Here is a 24,420-nt window from a genome sequence, read left to right on the forward strand (position 1 = left end):
CTCCACCCATAAGACTACTCCTGAATCAGTCCCTTTGGGGGAAGGGGCAAGACTCCAATTGTCCTGGCTTGGGTAACATGCTTACTCTTGTGGCTCTTTTAGGGGAGAAGTGCTGGAATCACAGAAAGAGTTCCTTAAGGAAAAGACGGATTATGTTACCAGGATGAGTTGAGGAAGTGGTGCTAAATAATCAAGAACAATAGAATGTCTTCCTGCACAAGCAACCCTGTACCAGTAGCAGGAGGACCTTAACATACATGAGGCAGAATGTACAGGGGAGATGGGGATGTACTATGGAACCAGATGGCTTCAGTCTAAACCCTACCTCTTCCTCTTATTAGGCATGTTATTTTGGGCAGATTAACTTAAGTCCAGTTTTCTCAGGATGAAATAGTGATAGAAGACATTCAAAAGAATATTATCCAGCCTTGAAAGTGAAGGGAATTCTGACCCATGCCACAACATTGATGAACTTTGAAGACATTATACCAGGAGAAATAAGCCTGCACAAAGGGAAAAATGCTATGTGAGTCTACTTTTACGAAGTACCTAAAATAGTTGAATACATAAAGACAGAGAGTGGAAAGCAAAGGCCTGGGGGCTGGGAATAGGGAGTTACTTTTTAATGGGTATGGACTTTCACCTTGGGAAGATGAAAACAGTTCTTGAGATGGATGGTGGCAGTGATTGCTCAATAGTATGAATGTTCTTAACACCACTGAATCTTAAAAAGAGCTAAAATGATCAATTTCTGTTATGTATATTTTACCAGAACAAAATAAAATGGTGATATAAAGAGTAAATGAGACAACAGACATACATGTGAAACATTAATTCCCATAATAACCCTTAGAATGAGGTATTATTATCTCTTTTTTTTAATCACTAAATGGAGACTTGGAGGTTAAGCAAGTTCAAGGTTACCCAGCTCAAAAGTGGCAGAGCCAGACTCAAAACCAGTATGTGACCCCTGAGTCCTGTTTTTTCCATTATACCACATTTCTCCCCCACACACTGTTTCCTAGCTACTATTGCCTGATTAATATTTAAAATGCTGCTTTGATTACATCAAGCCCCTGCCTAACAAAAACTTAAGGGATCTACCCCTGATCTAAAGCCCAAATGCTTCTTTGGGTGCACTCCTTGCAGTCTGACTACAGTTATTTTTCTAGCTTCACCTCAAGGTCAAGGCCGGGCTCTACCCTGCCCTGTGTTATCTATGTCCATAGCATATACTAGTTCTCTTGCTGGGACGATGGTGAAACTCTACCCGCCTTTCCATGCTCAGGTCAAGACCCAACACCTCCAGAAAGCCTTACCTAAATGAAAGAAAGACATTGTCACTCCTTCCCCTTACCTGCCTCAGCATTTATTATTTGACAGCGATACATAATGTAGTGATTTCAGTGAAATTCTTATTTCAGCTTTTCATGTCTTATTTCCACAGCAGGCTCTCTGCTCATGGAAAGCACGGACTGTGTTGGTTTTTCTTTACATTTCCTTCAATGCTAGCTTAGTGTTTTGTACTAGCACTTAGTAACATTTTCTTAATGATGCTGATGCAGGAAATATGATTAATGATGACTAATTCACACAACCATGATTTGTACTGAGGAAAAACATGTATTATACCCTTTCTTGGTAGAGAAGGTACTGGAACTTTTCCCTGTACTTTTAGGCTAGTTCAAAACATAATGATTACTACTCAGTTTGGAAATAAAAAGATTGAGTCTGGTCAAAAAGTTCATCTGCTGGTAGGCCTGTGTGAGAGGTAGATGTCTCTTGCTGATTAAATTCTAAGAAACAGGGGCACCTGGGTGGCTCAGTGGGTTAAGCCTCTGCCTTTGGCTCAGGTCATGATCCCAGGGTCCTGGGATCGAGCCCCACATCGGGCTTTCTGCTCTGCGGGTAGCCTGCTTCCTCCTCTCTCTCTGCCTGCCTCTCTGCCTACTTGTGATCTCTGTCAGATAAAGAAAAAAATCTAAAAATAAATAAATAAATAAATAAATAAATTCTAAGAAACATAAGCAAGCAAAACCATTTACAAAGCAACCAGCAACAAAGCAGTGTTGTTTTGTTTCATTTTTTTTTTTTTTTTAGCACATCTTAAAAAATTTAAAAGGTCATTGCAGGTTCTGCAAATAGTGTGTACTGTGCAAATACCACAGTCTCTCTATAGGTACTGGAAATGCTATCATAGTATCTTCAAGCCCATAAACGTTTCTAAATGACACTGTCCTTCCGCCCCTACTCAAATGCTAGTCCTTTGTGAACTATGTAAATGATCTGCATAAGCTCCCCAGGAAAAGAATCAAGGTCAAGGTTCTAGAAACAGTGCCAGGGCTGATATTCAGCAGAAAGCCCTAGCGCAGTAGTTTCGAGTGGTTATGAGGTTTGTTCTGATTGTCTGCTTCCCATTCTTTAACTTTTTTGAACCTCATCCCTGGGTAAAGGGACCAGCACTGGAAGAGCAGGTAGTTCTATTTGGTAGGAGCACAGAGCACCACAGGGAGAATGACAGATGAGGAAGGCAACATAGGTAAGAACCAGAACTTGAAGGAATTCAAATCAACCACATGGGCTGACAATTCATGGAAAACTGTTAAAGAGAAAATCAGTACTGAGTACATTTTCAAAAGGTGAGCAATACCAGTTGATAGGATTTTATAATGTATTGAGTGAGAGATGATAAAGTCTTGAACCAAGAACTTGGCAGTGATATGCAGATGTAAAATGTATAATGTATAATTTTTAGGCAAAATTGACTAGATTTATGATTGGATGGAAGTAATTGGGGGGAAAAGTGTCAAGTGGAGTCAGAATCTGAAATGTGGATTTTCTAATTGGGGGTATGTGCCAAGAATACATGGAAGTTTCATGTTTGTTTTCCCTTTCTTACCTTAAAGTTCAGGACATAAGTTGTGGTTGATCATACAAAATACACGAGCAGAACAGTTGAGTGTGAGGCTGCTGGCAACTCTTGAAGCCTGCGGTCACCTGATTTGACCACATTTTGGTGCAGTGAGTCTACACAGGAATAACTTCTTTAATATTGCATGAGTTCACGTTGGCATTGCTGAAGGAGATATGGAGAAGGTTCTGAAGGCTGATGTCAATTATGAAAACAGTAGCCAGATGCCTTTGGATGAGGCCATCTCCACACCATCCCACAGGGCATCATTTCTGTTTCACAGGAGTTGAGCCCTGGGTGTTGCTGGGATTGTTACAGCTACTTTGGGTCTTTCCCCACATACGAGACAGTCAGGATGGGAATGGGGTGCAACCCACAAGTCTGGGAAGCCCAAGAGGAGAGACTCTGAGTTATATCCCCAAGATGGAGCAGAAAATCACCTGGGTTTGCAGGGAGAGAAAATAGAAGAAAATTGATTTTATGAATATGCGTTGTCAGTGTTATCCATCGTCATATTCCTTATGACTGTCTTCTTAAATAAGCCTTTAATTTTGCTTGTCTAAGTAAAGGAAAATATAGTAAACCACAATCTGAAAAATGAGTAGACTTTTACATTTATTTCATCTTGATCTTGGATCTTCAACTTTATAACTCAAGATTTTATTTTGAGTGATATTTCTTCAAAATAGCAGCAATTTCTCCCCTCGATGAAGACCATGACTATAGTATCTTTACAGTTTTAAAAATAAACTGTTCTTTGGACCTGCAAAGAAATATTCAGATGTCATAACCTGAAAATGCCTCAGAATTTTCCCACACTCCAACAAATCCCTAAACAGCCACATGGATATGCACCAACATTTCTAGATCCCCCTGGGAGCACATTTGAGAATGCTTAGTACTGAAGAAAATGTTAGGGAAATATATACACACTCAAAAAACAGGGTTCACACTAAAAGTGCTCTCCAATCAATACATGAAATGAATCTCAAGTTTAACATGATCATATATGTGATAAATTATTTTTTATTAATTATATCTGTATTAATTGTATAAACTATTTGTACGATACAGAGAGCAGTATAATTTAGACTTCTTGCCCACAAGTCAACATTTTTGTTAACACATATTTCTATTCTATCTTTACTGGAAACAAGACAAAGGAATAAAAATATCTCAGTCTGGGGGTGCCTGGTGGCTCAGTTGGTTAAGCCTCTGCCTTCAGCTCAGGTCATGATCCCAAGAACCTGGGATCAAGCCGATCATGAGGCTTCCTGCTCAGTAGGGTGGGGGGGTTCTGCTTCTCCCTCTCTCTCTGCCCCTCCTCCCTCCTTATGTTTACTCTCTCTCTCTCTCTCTCTCTCTCTCAAATAAATAAATCTTTTAAATAAATTAAGAGATCTATATCTCTTAATTTATTTTGTCCCTCCCTCCATTAGGCTTATCTTGGCCACACCCAATCCTAGCATGAGCACAACTAGATCATTCTCCTGCCTGCTCCTAAGCTGCTGAGCACCAATGAAAAGCATCACCCATACTGGACATAGGTGCTATTATAAATTCTTGGCTTCTTCTTCACCTGCAGGACAATCTAGAAAGCTAGTTCCTTGCTATCCATAACAATTATTTCACACTTCACTCTCCTCACACATCTGATCTACTTCTCTATGCCTTAGTGAAAGAGGATGGCTTTGGATAAGATTTCATTACAGAAACCACAAGCAAAGCATGACCAAAACCATGAAAGGCTTTTGTTAGGAAATATGAAGTGGTTATAAAAGTTGTCCAAAAAGTAAATACAGAAGGATAGGCGAGAAAATGAGAAAAACAAAAATGACAGGAACAATCTGGCCCTCCCAGTTATCAAACAAACTAGAAATCTTTTGTAATTGAATCATGTGGACTTGCTGAAATAGATAATACACCAATGGCAGAAGCCAGAGACCTCATATAAGAATATAAGATAAGATAAAGGTAGCATTTCAAAACACAGGGAAAGGATAGAATAGTTAACAGATGTTGTTGGAAAAATTGGCTATCCATTTGGAAAAGATAAAGTTTTATCTCCACTTCTCACCAATTAAAAAAAAAATGGGTAGATTTTAAAAGCTATATGTTAAATACAAAGAAAAATTATAAAAGTAGTAAGCAGACATATGGAAGAGTGTTTATAATTTTTATAATGGGAAAGGCCTCACAAAGCAAGATTCAAAAGCAAGAAATAAGCAACAAAAAATTTTGACAAACTTGTCACTCAGTGTACTCACTGACCTAGCTTTAAGGTAGTCAATCTGGTAATACCTACCAAAATGTTCCTACCCATTTCAAGATTTTCTTCTTTAAAAGTATTCACATATGCACAAAGATGTTCATTGTAGTGTTCTTTGAAACAATAAAAAAATGGAGATGATCTCTTCTACTGTAAAGGAATACTTTAAATAAATCATAGTATGTTGATGCAATATGAAAACTACAAACCTTCCAAAAAACTGAGGTGTATTATAATGTATTGACTTAAAAATACCTTCCAACAGAGTCCAAAAAAATCAAATTTTAGGGCAATACAGAAGGTATGCTCACATTTATAAAAAATATCAAAACAGACAATTGTGTGTATGTGCGTGTGTGTGTACATATGTAAATGCACAGAAAACAATTTCAAAGGATACACATCAAATTGTTAATTCCCAGTACTCCTGTAAGTTGGGAAATTCAATTTGGAAAGATGGCAGGTATTTTAGCTTTTACTAGAACTACCTCTGCCTTGTTTGAATTTATTACATTCAACATATATTCTATTTTTTTAACACTTTATTTATTTGACAGAGAGAGAAAAAGCACAAGCAGGGGTAGTGGCAGGCAGAGAGAGAAGCAGGCTCCCCACTGAGCAGGGAGTCAGATGTGGGGTTTGATCCCAGGAACTTAGAATCATGACCTGAGCCAAAGGCAGATGCTTAACTGACTAAGCCACCCAGGTGCCCTAAACGTATATTCTAGTATACTTCCATAACTGAATTAAAAATAAAAGAGCATCTGGGTGCCCCAGTCAGTTAAAGGTGTGGCTCTTGATTTGGGCTCAGGTCATGATCTTAGGATCCTGGGATCAGGCTCCATGCTCAGCAGGGAGTCTGCTTGAGGATTCTCTCTCCTTCTCCCTATACAGCTTCCCCTGCTTGTGCTCTCTCTCTCTCTCTCTCTCTCATAAATAAAAAATCTTTTTAAAGAATTAAAAAGAAGAAAATAGAAATTATCAGAGCCCATTATACATAGCAAAGATAAACATTGTTGCCTTAAACTATTGCTTTCTGAAACCTTTGTTTCAATAGTATGTGTGTAGAGCACCAGATGTTCAGATCCATTAATTCTTATTGCCATGGAAACTTGTACATGTGTATTTAATTGTCTTAAAATCATTTTGAAAAGTACTCCTGAATTAGGAGTATTTTATTCTTTAATTTAAAAAAATTTTTTTAAGGTTTATTTATTTATTTTTGGGGGTGATGGATGGGTGGGGGGAGGTGCAGACAGAAAGGGAGAGGGAGAACAGACTCCCTGCTGAGTGGGGAGCCCCACCTGGGGCTCAATCCCAAGAGCCTTGAGACCATGACCTGAGCCAAAATCAAGTCCACCACTTAAATGATGAGCCACCTAGGCACCCCTAGGAGTGTAATTTTAAATAACCACCCCAGCCAAGGACATTGCCAGCCTTTGCCCCCTGTTAAAGAAATGCCAGGTTAGGGAAAATGGAGACAGGCACAATAAGCTGTCTATTTCAAGGGTTTTGACCGTTGGGGGGAAAAATAGATAACTAATGTCTAAGGTCTAGCTCTGCTGTTCTCGTTTCTGTCAGATGAGCCCATACCTCATGCACCATTTCAAGTCCTCCTGACCCCACCTCTTACTCCAGCCACTGCTCCAGGAACCCAATCTGAGTAAATTTCAAACTATGTGACATGGCCTTGCACATGGCAGTCATGTGTGTGTACAGCGCAGTCAGTGCCCAGCAGGGCACCTTTGATCAATAGAGATGGGAATCTAAAATTCTCCCCCTTTAAGTCCTCTGAGGGGACAGTTCTGAAATGTCTGTCATAAGGCTCCTCAGAAGGTTACATGGAATTGAGCCCCAGTCACCTGCAACCCCTATAGCCTTGACCAACTTAGTATCACACCCTTGAACGGCCCTTTCCTCCCTCCTTTTCTTTTTCTAGTCCTGCTCCCCAGGATCCCATTCCCAGATATACAACATGGGGGCTGTGCATGCAAACTTTGGCTCAGACTTGGATTTTGGAGGAGTCCAGACTGGGACTGGGGATGTACCCCTTCTTTTTAAACAGAGCGAAGGAATATTTCTGTACGGTAATGCCGACTAATAACTGTTTCACACTGTTTCTATCTCATTGCCACAGAAAACTTACGGGGGAGGTAACTCTACTTTCACTTGATTGATGAGGAACACTGAGACTCAAAGAAGGGGAGTAACTTGACCAGGGTCACATCAGCTAAAGAATGGTAGAACCAGGACTCAGCCAAAGTTCTCGGAGGAGAAATCAGGCCCCCCTCCGCGCCCCCACTTTGGTATGACACAGCTGCCTTCTATCAGAAAATTTGCAGAGGGCTTTGATCTCTGTGCTTACCCCTATGGGCAGTGCTCTTCCCAGCTTATCAGCTCTCTGCCACAACACTCACTGGGGTTCCAAACACACCCATACTTTCTCCAGCCTCAGATACACCATGCATGGAGGATTTTTTTTTTCCCAAGAAGTTGTGTTGTGAAGGAGTATAAAGGAACAGAGCAGTAGTTGTAGAGGGGAATACAGATCAAAAGAAAGGGTTCTTGAAGGTGAGCAGATGCACAAGCTGAAGGGGATCACCTGGAAAAGACGAGGCAGTGCAGGAGAGAGAAAAAGTAGGTGAGAGGAGATGAGTATCAAAGTCAGACTACAGAGACTGGCTTTCAAAGGGTTAAGAGTCGAGTCCTCTGTGATAACTGGAGGAGAAAAGAAGCAACTCCAGTAAATAAGTTTAGGTCTCTAGGTAAGTTAAGATCTTTCTTAAGTAAAAATACAGACCAAAAGGTTCTTCTTCGGATTCTACATTGCTCACCCTGGGAAAGCAGGAACCATGCCTGGTTTCTCTACTGCTGCTGTATTCTAGTACCAACCTTCTAGAAAGTTCTCAGTAAATATATGTGATTGCTGAATAGATAGATATATATAAATTATACCCTTCTCCTCACCACCAAAACCTTTGAGAATAATACTAAATGACCAAGAAACAGATAAAAATGTCATTAAGTGAGAATTTTAGTAAGACCTGGGGCACCTGGGGCATCAGTGGATTAAAGCCCCTGCTTTCAGCTCAGGTCATGATCCCAGAGTCCTGGGATCAAGGCCCACATCGGGCTCTCTGATCAGCAGGGAGTCTGCTTTCCTTCTTTCTCTCTGCCTGCCTCTCTGCCTACTTGTGATCTCTGTCTGTCAAATTTAAAAAAAAAAAAAAAAAAAGAATTTTAGTAAGACTTGAAATGACCTACAAAGAAATAATTACTCTAAACTTTACTATTTAATATGGTCAGATGTACACACGAAGTCCAACAAACCACACGGCTCATGTGCAGAGGGACAGAGCCCTTGCCCGGCAACAGTACTTGAGGAAAAAAGACATGGGTTGTGGTAGCCAGAGAGCTCCAGGTGAATTAGAAGCAGGAGGCAACCGCTGAAAGAGGAACGCCATCATCCATGGCTTCCAGTACTGGTTGAGGGAGGGTGTCTATGACCAGGGCAGAAGACATCCCTGCCTACTTCTGTCGGACAGAGTCTGCTGTGATTTGCTTCCAGGTGCCACCCTTTCAAAGGAACAGTAGAAAGCAACCAGGCTTTTTAATTATTTTAATTTTAATTTTTTAAAAGATTTTATTTATCTGAGCGAGAGCACACGTGCACACAAATGGGGGGCAGAGGCAGCAGAATAGGAAGAAGCAGACTCCCGTTGAGCAGAGAGCCTGATGCAGGGTTCGATCCCAGGACCATCAGGACCTAGGCCCAAGGCAGAAGCTTAATCGACTGAGCCCCAAGAGCCCCAGGGACCAGGCTTTTTAAAAAAATGCTTGCAGGGGCACCTGGGTGGCTCAGTTGTTAAGCATCTACCTTTGGCTGAGGTCATGATCCCAGGGTCCTGGGATCGAGCCCCACACTGGGCTTCCGGCTCGGCAGGAAGCCTGCTTCTCCCTCTCCCATTCCCCTTACTTGTGTTCCTTCTCCTGCTGTCTCTCTCTCTGTCAAATAAATTAAAAATCTTAAAATATATATATATATCTTAAATATATATATATGTGTGTGTGTATATGTGTATACACACACACACACACACACACACACATATATATATATATTTGCAACATTCTCATATGAGGACCCGTGAAGAAACCGGGTATATTGAATTCTAGCAAAAAGACTCAAAAGGACCCAAATTTGATTTTCAAATATGTGAAATGCTGTGTCATCTTTTCCAGCACATTTCCTCTGAAACTTCAGAGCCAACCATTCTTCCACCTCACCTGGGCCTCCAGTTGATTGGTCATACCTCCTTTTCACGACCTCACCTTACTGTTGGCTAGCTCAGATTACATAGGCCAACATGGAAAATTGGTTTCCTGTTTATACCCTCAAATTTCTCACTCCCTTTTACCTATCTTGTGCTTGCTTCGGGGCTGAAGTGGGGTTCAAGGGACTGAGTAGGGTCTTATGGTGCGATACCTTTCTTTCAGTTAATGACTATCTGGAGGAGAACTTCCTCCCCATACCTGCTGTTTTCTTCCATGCCGGGGACATAAATGAGTGTCATGTTCCTGGCCTCCATCTCTCCCACTTGCCTTCCCCACCCCCTCCAGATAAAATGATGTACCTGATTGGTGACTTTGGAAGGAGAAACTGGACCTACCTCAGATGGGAACACCTTTCTTGCCTTTTTCTTCTTGGCTATGAGCTGCTTCCAGCAGGTCACTTGTTTTTCTGCCTTTTCTCCATGTTTTAACTTTCTGATGAAGCTCTTTGGGGATGTTTGGGATGGTCCACTGAAGAAGCTTGGGCCCAAGTGAGTAGACCTAATTAGTCACGTCTAATTCTAGGGTTCAGTGTATCAAAGTTCACTTAGTTCTCAAATCAAAGCCATGTTCTCCAGTTGTTTCTTCCTTCTATCCTGAAGGGAGCTTATTGCCTGCAAAGAACATTGATTTCCCTCTGTTCATGGGGGATGGATGCTGAAGGCCCCAGTGGTGTCAACCTTTCTTCCCCACTCTCTCTCCTCCCTACCCAGGAAGGAGATGACCCAACAATGACATCAAATCTCAAGTGACCTCCAAACCTTTAGTGCTGCCTAGAGATCCTAGTGGGTCTCCTCAGGTAACTTAGTCTCCCCCCCTCCTAAAAAGAGGATTTCATGGATTTTCCTCTCTCCCTGAAACTACTCGCCTGATAAGAAAATAAAAGCACCATAAGAGAGCTTCCACAGAGGTATCACTAAGTCTGTCAAATGTCCGCTACCTCCTGTTGCAAGACTCCATCTGCAAGTGTCCATATTCCTCTCCAAAGCCACCCCTCACCTGGGCCCTGGATCTCTTCCCCTTGCCCCCTGCAAAGGCCTTGCTCTTGCTTTCTGAATGCCAGCCAAGGAGGGGTCATGGTCAATTATCATCCTTACAGATGAAGTTTCCTTTTTCCTCCCTGGTTTAGAAGGCAGCCTTGAGCTGGTTGTGTCCTTGGCCCCTTCTCTTCTTCCTGCAGCTCCTTTAAACGTGGGTGGTAACCCCTGTTTTTGACCTTCTTCTAACACTCTCTCTAAACTCCTGTTAATCATTATCTTCAGATGATATCAATAGTGTGATAAAGATTAGCAAAATGCTAGAAGGAATATTTTAATAAGTAAAAAGCACTTTGCTTTGTACTTTGATGAGAGTCCTGATTTTGATTAGGAAGACCCAGGATTGAGCCTTACTCCCACTTAAGAGTTTTGTGACCGCAGGCAGGTCTCCTACGTTTTCTGAATGTCCACTTCAGCATTTATAAAATGGGGATAACAATGCCTTACCTTACATATACTATCTGAGTGTACTAAGTTTGAATGATATATAAGTGGAAAGGTTTTGTCAAATAGAACTTGATCTATAGACATAGATTCTATCATGACAGATTCTGTCAGACATGACATAAAAGGGGTCACTAAACCATTGTCTATAAGGAATAATAATTGACACAGGGAGCTGTCTTTTCACTTTCTCTCTTTTTAAAAGATTTTTTAAAAATTTTATTTATTTATTGACAGAGAGAGAGGGAACAGAAGCAGCGGGAGTAGGAGAGGGAGAAGCAGGCTTTCCACCAAGCAGGGAGTTTGATGTGGAGCTCCATCCCAGGACTCTGGGATCATGACCCGAACTGAAGGCAGTTGCCTAACCGACTGAGCCACCCAGGTGCCCCAAGATTTTATTTTTTAAAATTATTTCTACACTCAACATGGGGCTCACACTGACAACCCCAAGATCAAAAGTTGTGTGCTCTACCTACTGAGGCAGTTAGGCACCCCTCTTTTCATTTCTAGGTACTCATGGGGAGAACGTTGTATGTGTAGGTCCAAGATTGCCTTGTAAGTTCTTTGTCAAGACCCGATCAAATCAGTAAGGTACCGTAACCATGGACGGTACATGGACACAGGATGGAATCCTCAAATAATCTAAAAATAAGCAACTGACAGATTGAACTGAAATGCCTCTTTTCACCAAATCAACCGGGACTCCGTTTCACTCCTAGAAGTTAACAATCCCAGAATCTTCACTGGCTTCACTCACACCAGCCCTGCCCATTTGCTGATGATAGTTGGAATCTGGCTGAATCATCCTCCCCAGTAAAGGGGGCTCATTTGGGGTTTCAGGCAGGCACATCAGCACATTCCTACATAAGAGAGGGGAAGTTTAAACATATTCCAGACTGAGCTTTCCTTTTGGCTGCAGATCAGACAGGGAGCCGACCTTAGCTTATTTCTGTTTGTTGTTTCTGGTTTTTGTTTTGCTTTCCCCCCATATCCCAGAAGTGCGCACTTTAAGGGGGGAAAAGTCCTACTGTTCTATGGTGATTCTATGAGAAGCCAAGCTATTTATTAAAAGTAGGAAACAGTTTGGGCTTTTTAGCTGAGATTTTAACAGCTCTTGTCTAATCGTTAACATACCAACCTCCCTAACCAGAACATTTGTAAGGGATGACTTCTTAACAGGATCTGAAATCAGCCTTTTCCCAAAAGGCCTGTTAAAAATTACACATTTGGAATTTTGTCCCGGCCTGAGTCAGCTGTTAAATTCCCTTTTGATATTTCCTGGGGAGTGGGGTAGAAGTAAACAGCCTTATTTCATTTAATGGAATAAAAACATTTAAAAACTCTGGTATCAGATTTGCGTACTTGCTGACGACAGGGTGAACAGCTGTACTGTCCCAGTTTGCCTAGGGTTGGGGGATTTCCTGAGGCACAGGCAAGTTGATCACCCTAGAAAGTAAACCCTAGTACAAATCATTCATGAGATAGGTGAGGACATTGAGACCCAGCAAGATTGAAGGATTTGCCCAATATCACGTAAGTGGCTAACAATCACCACACTGATGACACTAGGATCTAGATCTCCTACGGTCTAGATTAGGGCTCCATTGACACACTGTCCTTGTCCTTGGCAGTAAGATATGAGGTAAACCATGAAGAAGAATTTAAGTTTGGTGATGGGTGGGGAATGTAAATATGGGTGTGTGGGTGTTGCCTTTGGATTGATGGCTAACCTCTCTGAAAGGTGGAATTCAGTCGGCACACTTCCCAAGTGCCAGGCACAGTGCTAGGATCTTAACAGAAGCCAAGAGTATCCACGAGGTTTCTAAGCCAGAGTTTCTGAATCTAAACAGAGTGGTATTTTCAATAGGAAGATATTTTTAATCCTGTGATATTTTAGTTTTATTCTCCCATTGGTCTCAAGAAATCTTAGAGAAATAAAAAATTGTATTATTTGCTCCAAGAATCAGAATAAAGACAGGAAGCAGTGGTTGCTGGTTACCTTTTCCGGGAGTGGCCCCGAGGATGTTTACAGGAAGGATTCCTTTCTGCCTTCTGACTTACGGAGCTTTCAGACTAGAAATAGGGCCTCCAGAGTAGAAATCCTAGGGGGACAGAGTAGATACAAATGCTAGATAAAACCAAAATGAAACATCCTAAGAGGCAAAACACCCTTCCACATCCCCCGCAAGGAAAGAGATAGACCTGGGGAGCCAGTGTGGAGAATTTTTCTTAATGCATAGTTATATCTCTGTTCCTTTTATTCCCTTCTTCAGCCTCACTCTTTAAATTCCTTCCTCTTCCCTAAATTTCCTTCCATCTACTAAACAAGAATATTAAATGGAGGTGGGGGAGGGGCACAAAAAGCCTACGTAATAAACGTTCTCACCAAATCATAGGTTTTTAAAAAGGACCAGCCATCATTGTCTTTTTTTATAGTTACATCAAGTGAAATTATAGTATTTATCAAGTACACACGTAATTTAACATAGACGGGAGTCAGGTTTGGCCTCCCCTGCTGCTCAATGGAGTTACAGTGTTAGCCCCAAATGCCAGGGCACAAATCCTTGTGGATCACTGCCTTGTGGAGTAACTGTGGTCAAATTCTCCAGTTTCCTCATCTAAGAGATGGAGAGAACACAGGGTTGTCATGAGGGCTATCAGGTAACCATGCAAAAGAATTAGCAAGTCGTTACAAAGGCATTAAGTACAGCAGTCTATCCAGGTTTTGTGGAACCTGAATTTTTTACAACTCTGAGGGCTCTCTTCAATAAAAAGAATACAAATCTTACTTTTGCAAGTTTTATATGAATATATGATTATGTGAACATGTTGCTGAGGCCCCTCCCTAGGTCTGGGAAGGGCTTCTTAAAATGAGATCTTAAGGCTTAAGCTTCCTCAGCTTCAAGGTAAACATGCTTCTGGATAAATCTTCAAAATAGATGTCAGCCTTTGCTGTTAGTTAGTTAGTTAGTTAGTTAGTTAGTTATTTGAAAACTGTTTATGGTGTACTCACTGTGTGCCAGGCTGGGGGCTCCTGCTAGGTGTTGGGGGTGTTGCAAGTCTGGAAATTCTATGCCTTAGGTAAAGGGAAGGTCACTAAATATCAAAGCAAACCAAACTCCTTATCTAAAGAATGTTGAGTTTGATTCGACAGAACATCCCAAAGCTAATAAATGACTGCAAAGCACTTTACAGACCTCTTTAACAGTGTACCAGTGAACCAGATGAGCTATTTGTGGTCATTATTTTTATTCTCCTATTTTTAAAAATTGTGGTAAAATACAAATAATATAAAATTTACTATCTTAAGCATTTTTTAAGAGGGGTGCTATGGAGAGGTAGAGGGAGAAGGAGAGAGAGAGTCTCAAGCAGGCTCCCCACCCAATGCAGAGACCCGTGTGGGTCCCAGTCTCACCACTGAGATCAAGAGCTGCACCCCTGACTGACAGAACCACCCAGGCGTCCCTGTGTTAAGCAATTTAAAGCGTACATTTCAGTGGCATGAAATCCCTCCATATCGTTGTACGACCATCACCATCTCCATTCCCAGCACTATTTTTAACTTGTGAAACTGAAACTCTGTGCCCATTAAACACTAACTCTCCATTTTCCATTCCCCAGAGGTCCTGGCAACTGCCATTCTGTGTTCTATCTTTACAATTTTGGCTTCTTAGAGTAGTCAAATACTCTAGAAGTAGAATCATACAGTAGTCAAATACTCTAGAAGTAGAATCATACACTATTTCTCCATTTGTTTTGGGCTTATTTCACTTTCCATCCTGTCCTCGAGGTTCATCCACATTGTATTTAGGGCTGAATGATATTCCATGGTATGTATGTATTCCACTTGGCTTATGCACTCATCCATCAAAGGATAGTTGAGTCACTTTCATGCTTTAGCTACCATGAATAATGCTGCTGTAAATACAAGTGTACAAGTGCCCATGATTTGGGGGGTGCTTTAGAACATTTGCATCCCCATGATTGCTGCTATTATGTACGTGAATGATCACTTTCCTTTGTTCACATGCAAATCAAATAAAGCAATCAAATACCCAGGAGCCAGTAATCAAACTTGAATTCATCTTCCCCATATCTTACTGTCCTTTCCTTATTGTCTATTTTTGGCTCCTTTGTCATAATTTAATTAACCATATACACGTGGATTTATTTTCTGAGCCTTCTATTCTATTCTATTGGTCTGTTTGTATGCCAACACCATACTGTCTTAATGACTATAGCTTTGCAATATAGTTTGAAATCAGGGAGCATGATGCCTCCAGCTGTGTTCTTTTTTCCTAAAGATTGCTTTGTTATTTGGATATTTCTGGGGTTCCATACGGATTTTATAATTATGTGTTCTATTTTTTGGGAAAAACGTCATTGGAATCTCAATAGAGATTGCCTTGACTCTGTAGATTGTTTTGGGTGGTATGGAAATTTTAACAACGTTGAGTCTTCCAGTCCATGATCACAGATTATGTTTCCACTTATTTGTATTTTCTTAGATTCCCTTCATTAATGTCTTATAGTTGTTAATATATACATCTTTCACCTTCTTGGTTAAATTTATACCAAGTTATTTTATTCTTTTTGATGCTATTGTAAATTGATTTTTAAAATCTTTCTGATAATTATTATTGTATAGAAACAGACAAATTTTTGTGTATTGATTTTTTAAAATTTTATTAACATATAATGTACTATTTGCTTTAGGGGTACTGGTCTGTGAATCATCAGTTTCACACAGTTCACAGCACTGACCATAGCACATACCCTCCCCAATGTCCATAACCCAGCCACCCTATCCCTCCCCCCACCCTCCAGCAGCTCTCAGTTTTTTTCATGAGATTAAGAGTCTCTTATGGTTTGTTTCCCTCCTTGGTCCCATCTTGTTTCATTTTCTCTCTCCCTCCCCCCATGACCCCTTGCCCTGCCTCTCAAACTCCTCATATCAGAGAGATCCAATGATAATTGTCTTTCTCTGATTGACTTATTTCGCTTAGCATAATACTCTCTAGTTCCATCCACATCATTGCAAATGACAAGATTTTGGGATATTTGATGGCTGCAATATATATATATATATATATATATATATATATATATATATACACACACACACACACACATATGTATACACACACACACACACACACCCCACCTTCTTTATCCATTCATCTGTTGATGGACATCTAGGTCCTTCCCATAGTTTGGCTATTGTGGACATTGCTGCTATAAAGGGGCATGTGCCCCTTCGGATCACTACATTTGTATTTTTAGGGTAAATACCCAGTAGTGCGATTGTTGGGTAGTAGGGTAGCTCTATTTTCAACTTTTTGAAGAACCTCCATGCTGTTTTCCAGAGTGTTGCACCAGCTTGCATTCCCACCAACAGTGTAGGAGGGTTCCCCTTTCTCCCCATCCTCCCCAACATCTGTCCTTTCCTGAGTTGTTAATTTTAGTCATTCTGACTGGTGTGAGGTGGTATCTCACTGTGGTTTTGATTTGTATTTCCCTGATGCTGAGTGCTGTTGAGCACTTATTCATGTATCTGTTGGCCAGTTGGATGTCTTCTTTGCAGAAATGTCTGTTCACATCCTCTGCCCATTTCTTGATTGGATTATTTGTTCTTTGGATGTTGAACTTGATAAGTTCTTTATAGATTTTGGATACTACACCTTTATCTGATATGTCATTTGCAAATATCTACTCCCATTCTGTCTGTTTCTTTTGGTTTCGTTTCCTTTGTTGTGCAGAAACTTTTGATCTTGATTAAGTCCCAATAATTCAGTTTTGTCCATGCTTCCCTTGCCTTTGGTGCTATTTCTAGGAAGAAGTTGCTGAGGCTGAGGTTGAAGAGATTGTTGCCTGTGTTCTCCTCAAGGATTTTGATGGATTCCTGTCTTACACTGAGGTCCTTATTCATTTTGAGTCCATTTTGTTTTCTGTTGTAAGGAAATGGTCCATTTTCATTCTTCTTCATGTGGCTGTCCAATTTTCCCAACACCATTTGTTAAAGAGACTGTCTTTTTTCCATTGGACATTCTTTCCTGCTTTGTTGAGGATTAGTTGACCATAGAGTTGAGGGTCTCTTTCTGGGCTCTCTATTCTGTTCCATTGATCTATGTGTCTGTTTTTTTTTTTTTTTTTTTTTTTATAATTTTTTATTTTTTATAAACATTATGTGTCTGTTTTTGTGCCAGGACCATACTTTCTTGATGATTACACCTTTGTAATAAAGCTTGAAGTCTGGAATTATGATGACACCAACTTTGGCTTTATTTTTCAACATTCCTCTGGCTATTCAGGGTCTTTTCTGGTTCCATATAGATTTTAGGATTAATTGTTCCATTTCTTTGAAAAAAAATTTATGGTATTTTGGTAGGGATTGCATTAAATGTGTATATTGCTTTAGGTAGCATGGACATTTTCACAATATTTGTTCTTTCAATCCATGAGCATGGAATGCTTTCTACTTCTTTGTGTCTTCCTCAATTTCTTTCATGAGTACATTACAGTTTTCTGAATATAGATTCTTTGCCCATTTGGTTAGGTTTATTCCTAGGTATCCCATGGTTTTCAGTACAATTGTAAATGAGATCAACTCTTTAATTTCTCTTTCTTCTGTCTTGCTGTTGGTTTATAGAAATGCAACTGACTTCTATGTATTGATTTTATATCCTGATGCTTTACTGAATTCCTGTATGAGTTCTAGCATTTTTGGAGTGAAGTCTTTTGGTTTTCCACATAAACTATCATATCATCTGCAAAGAGTGAGAGTTTGACTTCTTTGCCGATTTGGATGCCTTTAATTTCTTTTTGTTGTCTGATTGCTGAGGATAGGACTTCTAGTTACTGTATTGAATAGCAGTGGTGATAATGGACATCCTTGCCATGTTCCTGACCTTAGGGGAAATGCTTTCAGTTTTTCCCCATTGAGAATGATATTTGTTGTGTGTTTTTCATAGATGGCTCTGATGATATTGAGGTATATACCCTCTATGCCTACACTGTGAAGAGTTTTGATCAAGAAAGGATGCTTTGTCAAATGCTTTTTCAGCTTCTATTGAGAGTATTATATGGTTCTTGTTCTTTCTTTTATTTATGTATTGTATCACATTGATTGATTTGTAGATGTTGAACCGACCTTGCAGCCCAGGAATAAATCCCACTTGGTCATGGTGAATAATCCTTTTAATACTGTTGGATCATATTGGCTAGTATTTTGATAAGAATTTTTGGATCCATGTTCATTGAGGATATTGGTCTGTAATTCTCCTTTTTCATAGGGTCTTTGTCTGGTTTTGAGATCAAGGTAATGCTGGCCTCCTAAACTGAGTCTGGAAGTTTTCCTTCCATTTTTTTTTTTTTTTGGAAGTTTCAGGAGAATAGGTATTAATTCTTTTTTAAATGTTTGGTAGAATTCCCCTGGGAAGCCATCTGGCCCTGGGCTCTTGTTTGTTGGGAAACTTTTTTTTTTTTTTTTTTTGATTTTTTATTTTTTATAAACATATATTTTTATCCCCAGGTCTGTGAATCACCAGGTTTACACACTTCACAGCACTCACCAAATCACATGTAGTGATCCAAAGGGACACGTGCACCCGAATGTTTATAGCAGCAATGTCCACAATAGCCAAACTATGGAAAGAACCTAGATGTCCATCAACAGATGAATGGATCAAGAAGATGTGGTATATATACACAATGGAATACTATGCAGCCATCAAAAGAAATGAAATCTTGCCATTTGCAACAACGTGGATGGAACTAGAGCGTATCATGCTTAGCGAAATAAGTCAAGCAGAGAAAGACAACTATCATATGATCTCCCTGATATGAGGAAGTGGTGATGCAACATGGAGGCTTAAATATGTAGAAGAATAAATGAAACAAGATGGGATTGGGAGGGAGACAAACCATAAGTGACTCTTAATCTCACAAAACAAACTGTTGGGAAACTTTTAATGAGTACTTCAATCTCCTTACTGGTTATGAGTCTGTTCAGGTTTTCTATTTCTTCCTGGTTCAGTTGTGGTAGTTTATACATCTCTAGGAATGCATCCATTTCTTCCAGATTGTCAGATTTGCTGGTGTAAAGTTGCTCATAATATGTTCTTATAATTGTTTGTATTTCTTTGGTGTTGGTTGTGATCTCTCCTCTTTCACTCGTGATTTTATTTATTTGGGTCCTTTCTCTTTTCTTTTTGATATGTCTGGCCAGGGGTTCATCAGCTTTATTAGTTTTTTCAAAGAACCAGCTCCTAGTTTCGTTGATTTGTTCTATTGGGTTTTTTTTGTTTCTATTTCATTGATTTCTGCTCTGATCTTTATGATTTCTCTTCTCCTACTGGGTTTAGGCTTTCTTCACTCTTCTTTCTCCAGCTTCTTTAGGTGTAGGATAGTGTACTTGAGACCTTTCTTGTTTCTTGAGAAAGGCTTGTATGACTATATGCTTTCCTTTCAGGACTGCCTTTGCTGTGTTACACAGATTTTGAACCTTTGTGTTTTCATGATTTGCTTCCATGATTTTTTAAAACTCTTCTTTAATTTTCTGGTTGACCCATTCATTCATTAATAGGATGTTCTTTAGCTTCCATGTTTGAGTTCTTTCCAGCTCTCCTTTTGTGGTTGTGTTCTAGTTTCAAAGCACTGTGGTCTGAAAATATGCAGGAAACGATCCCAATCTTTTGGTACTGGTTGAGACCTGATTGGTGACCAAGGATGTGATCTATTCTGGAAAATGTTCCATGTGCACTAGAGAAGAACGTCTATTCTGCTGCTTTGGGATGGAATGTTCTGAATATATCTGTGATGTCCATCTGGTCCAGTGTGTCATTTAAAGCCTTGATTTCCTTGTTGATCTTTTGCTTAGATGATCTGTCCATTTCAGTGTCGGGGGTGTTAAAGTCCCCTACTATTACTGTATTTTTGTTGATGTGTTTCTCTGATTTTGTTATTAATTGGTTTGCATAATTGGCTGCTCTCATGTTAGTGGCATAGATATTTAAAATTATTAGATCTTCTTGTTGGACAGACCCTTTGAGTATGATATAGTGTCCTTCCTCATCTCTTATTATAGTCTTTGGCTTAAAATCTAATTGATCTGATATAAGGATCGCCACTCCAGCTTTCTTTTGATGTTCATTAGCATGGTTTCATCATGCTAAATTGTTTTCCACCCCCCCCCCCACTTTAAAACTGGAGGAGTCTTTCTTGCAGACAGAAAATTGATGGTCTTTTTTTTAATGCATTTTATTACCTTGGATTTTTTGATTGGGACATTTAGCCCATTTACATTCAGGGTAACTATTGAAAGATATGAATTTAGTGCCATTGTATTGCCAGTAAGGTGACTGTTTCTGTATATTGTTTCTGTTCCTTTCTGGTCTGTTACTTTTAGGCTCTCTCTTTCCTCAATATTTTCTGTTGGGCTTGGTGTTTGCAAATTCTTTTAGTTTTTATTTGTCCTAAGGTTTTTATCTCTCCTTCTATTTTCAGTGATAGCCGAGCTGGATATAGTATTCTTAGTTGCATATTTTTCTCATTTAGTTCTCTGAATATATCATGCCAGTCCTTTCTGGCCTGCCAGGTCCCTGTGGATAAGTCTGCTGCCAGTCTAATATTTCTACTGTTGCAGTTTACAGACCTCTTACCCTGATCTGCTTTCAGGATTTTATCTTTGTCACTGAGATTTGTACATTTTATTATTAGATGATGGAGTGTGTACCTATTTTTAATGATTTTGAAGGGGGTTCTATGTGCCTCCTGGATTTTCATGCTTGTTCCCTTTGCCAAATTAGGGAACTTCTCTGCTACAATTTGCTCCAATATACCTTCTACCCTTCTCTCTCTTTCTTCTTCTTCTAGGATCCCAATTATTCTAATATTGTTTCATCTTATGGTGTAATATATCTCTCAAATTCTCCCCTCGTGGTCCACTAGTTGTTTATCTTTTTATTTTTCTTAGCTTCTTTATTCTCCATCATTTGATCTTCTATATCACTATTTCTCTCTTCTGCCTCATTTATCCTGGCAGTAAGAGCCTCCATTTTTTAATCACACCTCATTAATAGTTTTTTTTTTTTTTTTTCATTTCAACTTGGTTAGATTTTAGTTCTTTTATTTCTCCATAGAGGGATTTTATTTTTCCAGAAAGGAATTCTCTAGTATCTTCCATGCTTTTTTGGAGCCCAGCTAGCACCTTGGTAATCGTCATTCTGAACTCTAGTTCTGACATCTTACTAATGTCCATATTGATTAGGTCCCTAGCCATTGGTACTGCCTCTTTTTCTTTTTCCTTTTTTTTTTTTTTTGAGGTGAGTTTTCCTGCCTTGTCATTTTTCCAGATAAGAATAGATGAATCAGAGAACAAAATACTAAAAGGGTAACAACAACCCCAGGAAAATATACAGTAACCAAATTGGAAGAGACCCAAAACCAGGAGGAGAAGAGAGGAAGGGGGGGGGAATATATATATATATTCTCCCCCTCCTCTCTCATATATATATATGCACACATACAGACATATACATACATACATATATACAATATATATACATGTATATTGTGTGTATATATATATATTAGACTGGTGAATAGAACAGAGCCACACACTTGATTTTGGGTGTATTTTGGTCTGTTAGAAGGAACTGCCTCCCAAAATTTTAAAGAAAGAAAAGCTTATATATATATACAAAAATAAGGGTAAGCATGATGAAGAGATGGAATATGACTATAAAGATGAAAATTTTAAAAGATTCTAAAAAAAGGAATTGATAAGATAAGAAGTTGGTTGAAAAAGAAAAGAAAAAGAAAGAGGAAAGTATGTGATCAGGCTGGAGACTAAAACAAAGCCATGTGCTAAATTTAGCATATATTTTGATCTGTTAGAAGAAACTCTATCCCAAAATTATAAAGAAAAACCTATATGTATGCAAAAAAAAAATAAGGTTAAATACAATTAAGGGATAGAATATGACTATAACAATGAAAATTTTAAAAAATTATTTTAAAGGTATTGATAAGATAAATAGTTTAAAAAACATTAAAATGGGAAGAAGATAAATTTAACAAAATAGAATAAGAAAAATGAAATTTTAAGAATTTAACTTTGAAAGACTAATGAATCATGGGAAAAAAGTCACAAATTCTATGTGCTGTATTCCCATAACTCTGAAGTTCCAAAGTTCTCCTTGATCAGTACACTTGGTCTTGGCTGGATGTTCTTGCTGATCTTCTGGGGGTGGAGTCTGTTGCAGTGATTCTCAAATCTCTTTGCCTGAGGTGAAATTACACCGCCCTTGCTGGGGTCCAGGCTAAATAATATGCTCAGGTTCACTCTCATAGCTTTTTTTCCACCGAACATTTTCCATACAGCTTTGGAGTACGGGAATGAAGATGATGGCCTCCTAATCTCTGGCCTGGAGGAGCCCAGAGCTCAGGATCCCACTCCTCAGTGCACCTTCAGAGAAGAGACCCTCCCGTCTCCCTGGTCCGCACTTCACCCTCACTCAGCCTGTGACCAAGCATTTCTATCTCTGGTGTGCAGCCCCATTTGGAGTCTCCAAACCCAGCAGATTCCTGCAGTGTGCTCCCATGCCTCCTGAAGGAGGAAAGTGAGTCTCCCTGGATCTACCAATTGTGGCATTCCTGCTGGAAGAGCAGTGGTCTGACTGTGCCATGGTTCACGGTTTAAGGTAACCCTGGGCTGAGAGATTACTCCTCAGCTCTGCCTCTGTAGCCAGCTTTCCTGCTCTGATATTTGGGAGCTCTACCACCCTCAAATACCTCTGGTCTTTTTGTGACCCCACGGGTCTTGAGACCACACTGTCCCAGTGAGGGCTCCCCACCCACACACACCCCTCCCTTCACCCCTGTTTAACCTCTGGAGTGACATCTCTCAGTGGAGTAGACTTCTAAATGTTCTGATTTTGTGCTCTATAGCTCTAATGCTTGCCGGGAGCTGGCCCTTCCCCGCCAGTCTATCTTCCTGTATATCTCAGATCCACTTCTCTGCACGTCCTAACTTACAGAAAGTGGTCGCTTTTAAAAGATGTTATTTATTTATTTATTTATTTGAGAGAGAGGAAAGAGAACAGTGTTCATCATGAGGCTCGATGCTGGTCTTGATCCCAGGACCCTGAGATCATGACCTGAACTGAAACCAAAAGTCAGATGCTTTATTGATGGAGCCACCCAGACACCCCTATTATGTATTTTTGAATTCAACTTTCTAATACATTGTTGAGAATTCTCATATCTATGTTCATTAGGGGTATTGGTTTACAGTTTTCTTTTATTGTGGCATCCTTGTCTGATTTTGGTATCAAGATAATGCTAGCCTTATAAAACAAATTTAGAAAATTTCCCTTCTCTTCTATTTTTTGGAAGAGTTTGAGAATTGGAATTAATTCTTCTTTGAATGTTTGGTAGAATTTGCCATTGAAACTTCCTGGTCCTGGACTTCTGTTTGTTGGGTGGTTTTTGATTACTGATTCAATTTCCTTACTAGTACTCAGTTCACTTTTATTTTCTAGTTCATCATGATTTAGTCTTGGTAGGTGGTATATTTCTAGGAGTTTATCCATTTCTTCAAAGTTGTCCAATTTGTTGGCATGCAATTTTTCCAGTAGTCTCTTCCGATTCTTTGTATTTCTGTGGTATCAGCAGTAGCATCTTTCATTTCTGATTTTATGTATTTGAGTCCTCTTTTTTTCTTGGTGAGTCTAGCTAAAGTTTTGTCAATTTTGTTTACCTTTTCAAAGAATAAGCTCTTGGTGTTATTGATTTTTTCTATTGTCTTTTCAGGCTTTCATTTATTTCTGCTCCAATCAATATCTCTTCCTTCTACTAACTTTGGGTTTCATTTTTTCTTCTTTTGATACTTCCCTGAGATGTAAAGTTAGGTGGTTTACTTAAGATTTTTCTGGTTTCATGACAGAGGCATTTATGGCTATTAGCGTCTCTCTTAGAAGCTTTTGCTGTATCCCACAAATTTTGGTATGTTACATTCCCATTTTCATTTGTCTCAAGGAATTTTTTACTTCTCTTTTAATTTATTCTTTGACCCATTGTTGTTCAATAACGTGTTATTTAATTCATGTATTTGTGAATTTTCCAGTTTTCTGCATGTAATTAATTTCTAGTTTAATATCCTTGTGGTCTTGGGTCACCTGGGTGGCTTAGTCAGTTAAATGTCTGACTCTTGATTTCATTCAAGTCATAATCTCAGGGTCATGGGATTGAGCCCCAGGTTAGGTTTCCCACTGGCAGGGAGTCTGCTCAAGATTCTTTCTCTCTGTCCTTTCCCCTGCTGGTGGTCTCTCTCTGTCTCTCTGTCTCTCTGACTCTTAAATAAATAAATCTTTTGAAGAAATACTATTATGGAAAAGAGTCTTGATATGATTTCAATCTTATTAAAT

The 24,420-nt window shown here is 39.5% G+C and overlaps 2 long non-coding RNA genes across 7 annotated transcripts in view; one reads left to right on the top strand and one right to left on the bottom strand.

The window, feature by feature from the left end:
* The window catches only part of LOC131809314 (uncharacterized), a 105,252-nt gene that overhangs the window by 54,863 nt on the left and 25,969 nt on the right, over window positions 1–24,420 (top strand). For 2 of the 3 annotated variants that reach the window (XR_009345115.1, XR_009345112.1), the window contains exon 4: window positions 22,376–22,695. The exons of the other annotated variant lie outside the window; for it this stretch is intronic. This is a non-coding gene — a long non-coding RNA (uncharacterized LOC131809314). The remainder of the gene's footprint in view (window positions 1–22,375; window positions 22,696–24,420) is intronic. 3 annotated transcript variants of the gene reach the window in all.
* LOC131809315 (uncharacterized) lies at window positions 3,502–14,116 on the bottom strand. Of its 4 annotated transcripts, none has more exons than XR_009345117.1 (4): window positions 14,007–14,116; window positions 13,469–13,611; window positions 12,993–13,095; window positions 3,502–3,674 (listed from the first exon to the last, which is right to left on the bottom strand). It is a non-coding gene; the product is annotated as an uncharacterized LOC131809315 (long non-coding RNA). The 4 variants fall into 4 exon arrangements; XR_009345119.1 differs by lacking the exon at window positions 3,502–3,674 and adding an exon at window positions 9,863–9,992; XR_009345116.1 differs by lacking the exon at window positions 3,502–3,674 and adding an exon at window positions 9,863–10,126.

The sequence above is a fragment of the Mustela lutreola genome, chromosome 10 (genome assembly GCF_030435805.1).
Source record: "Mustela lutreola isolate mMusLut2 chromosome 10, mMusLut2.pri, whole genome shotgun sequence".
NCBI lineage: Eukaryota > Metazoa > Chordata > Mammalia > Carnivora > Mustelidae > Mustela > Mustela lutreola.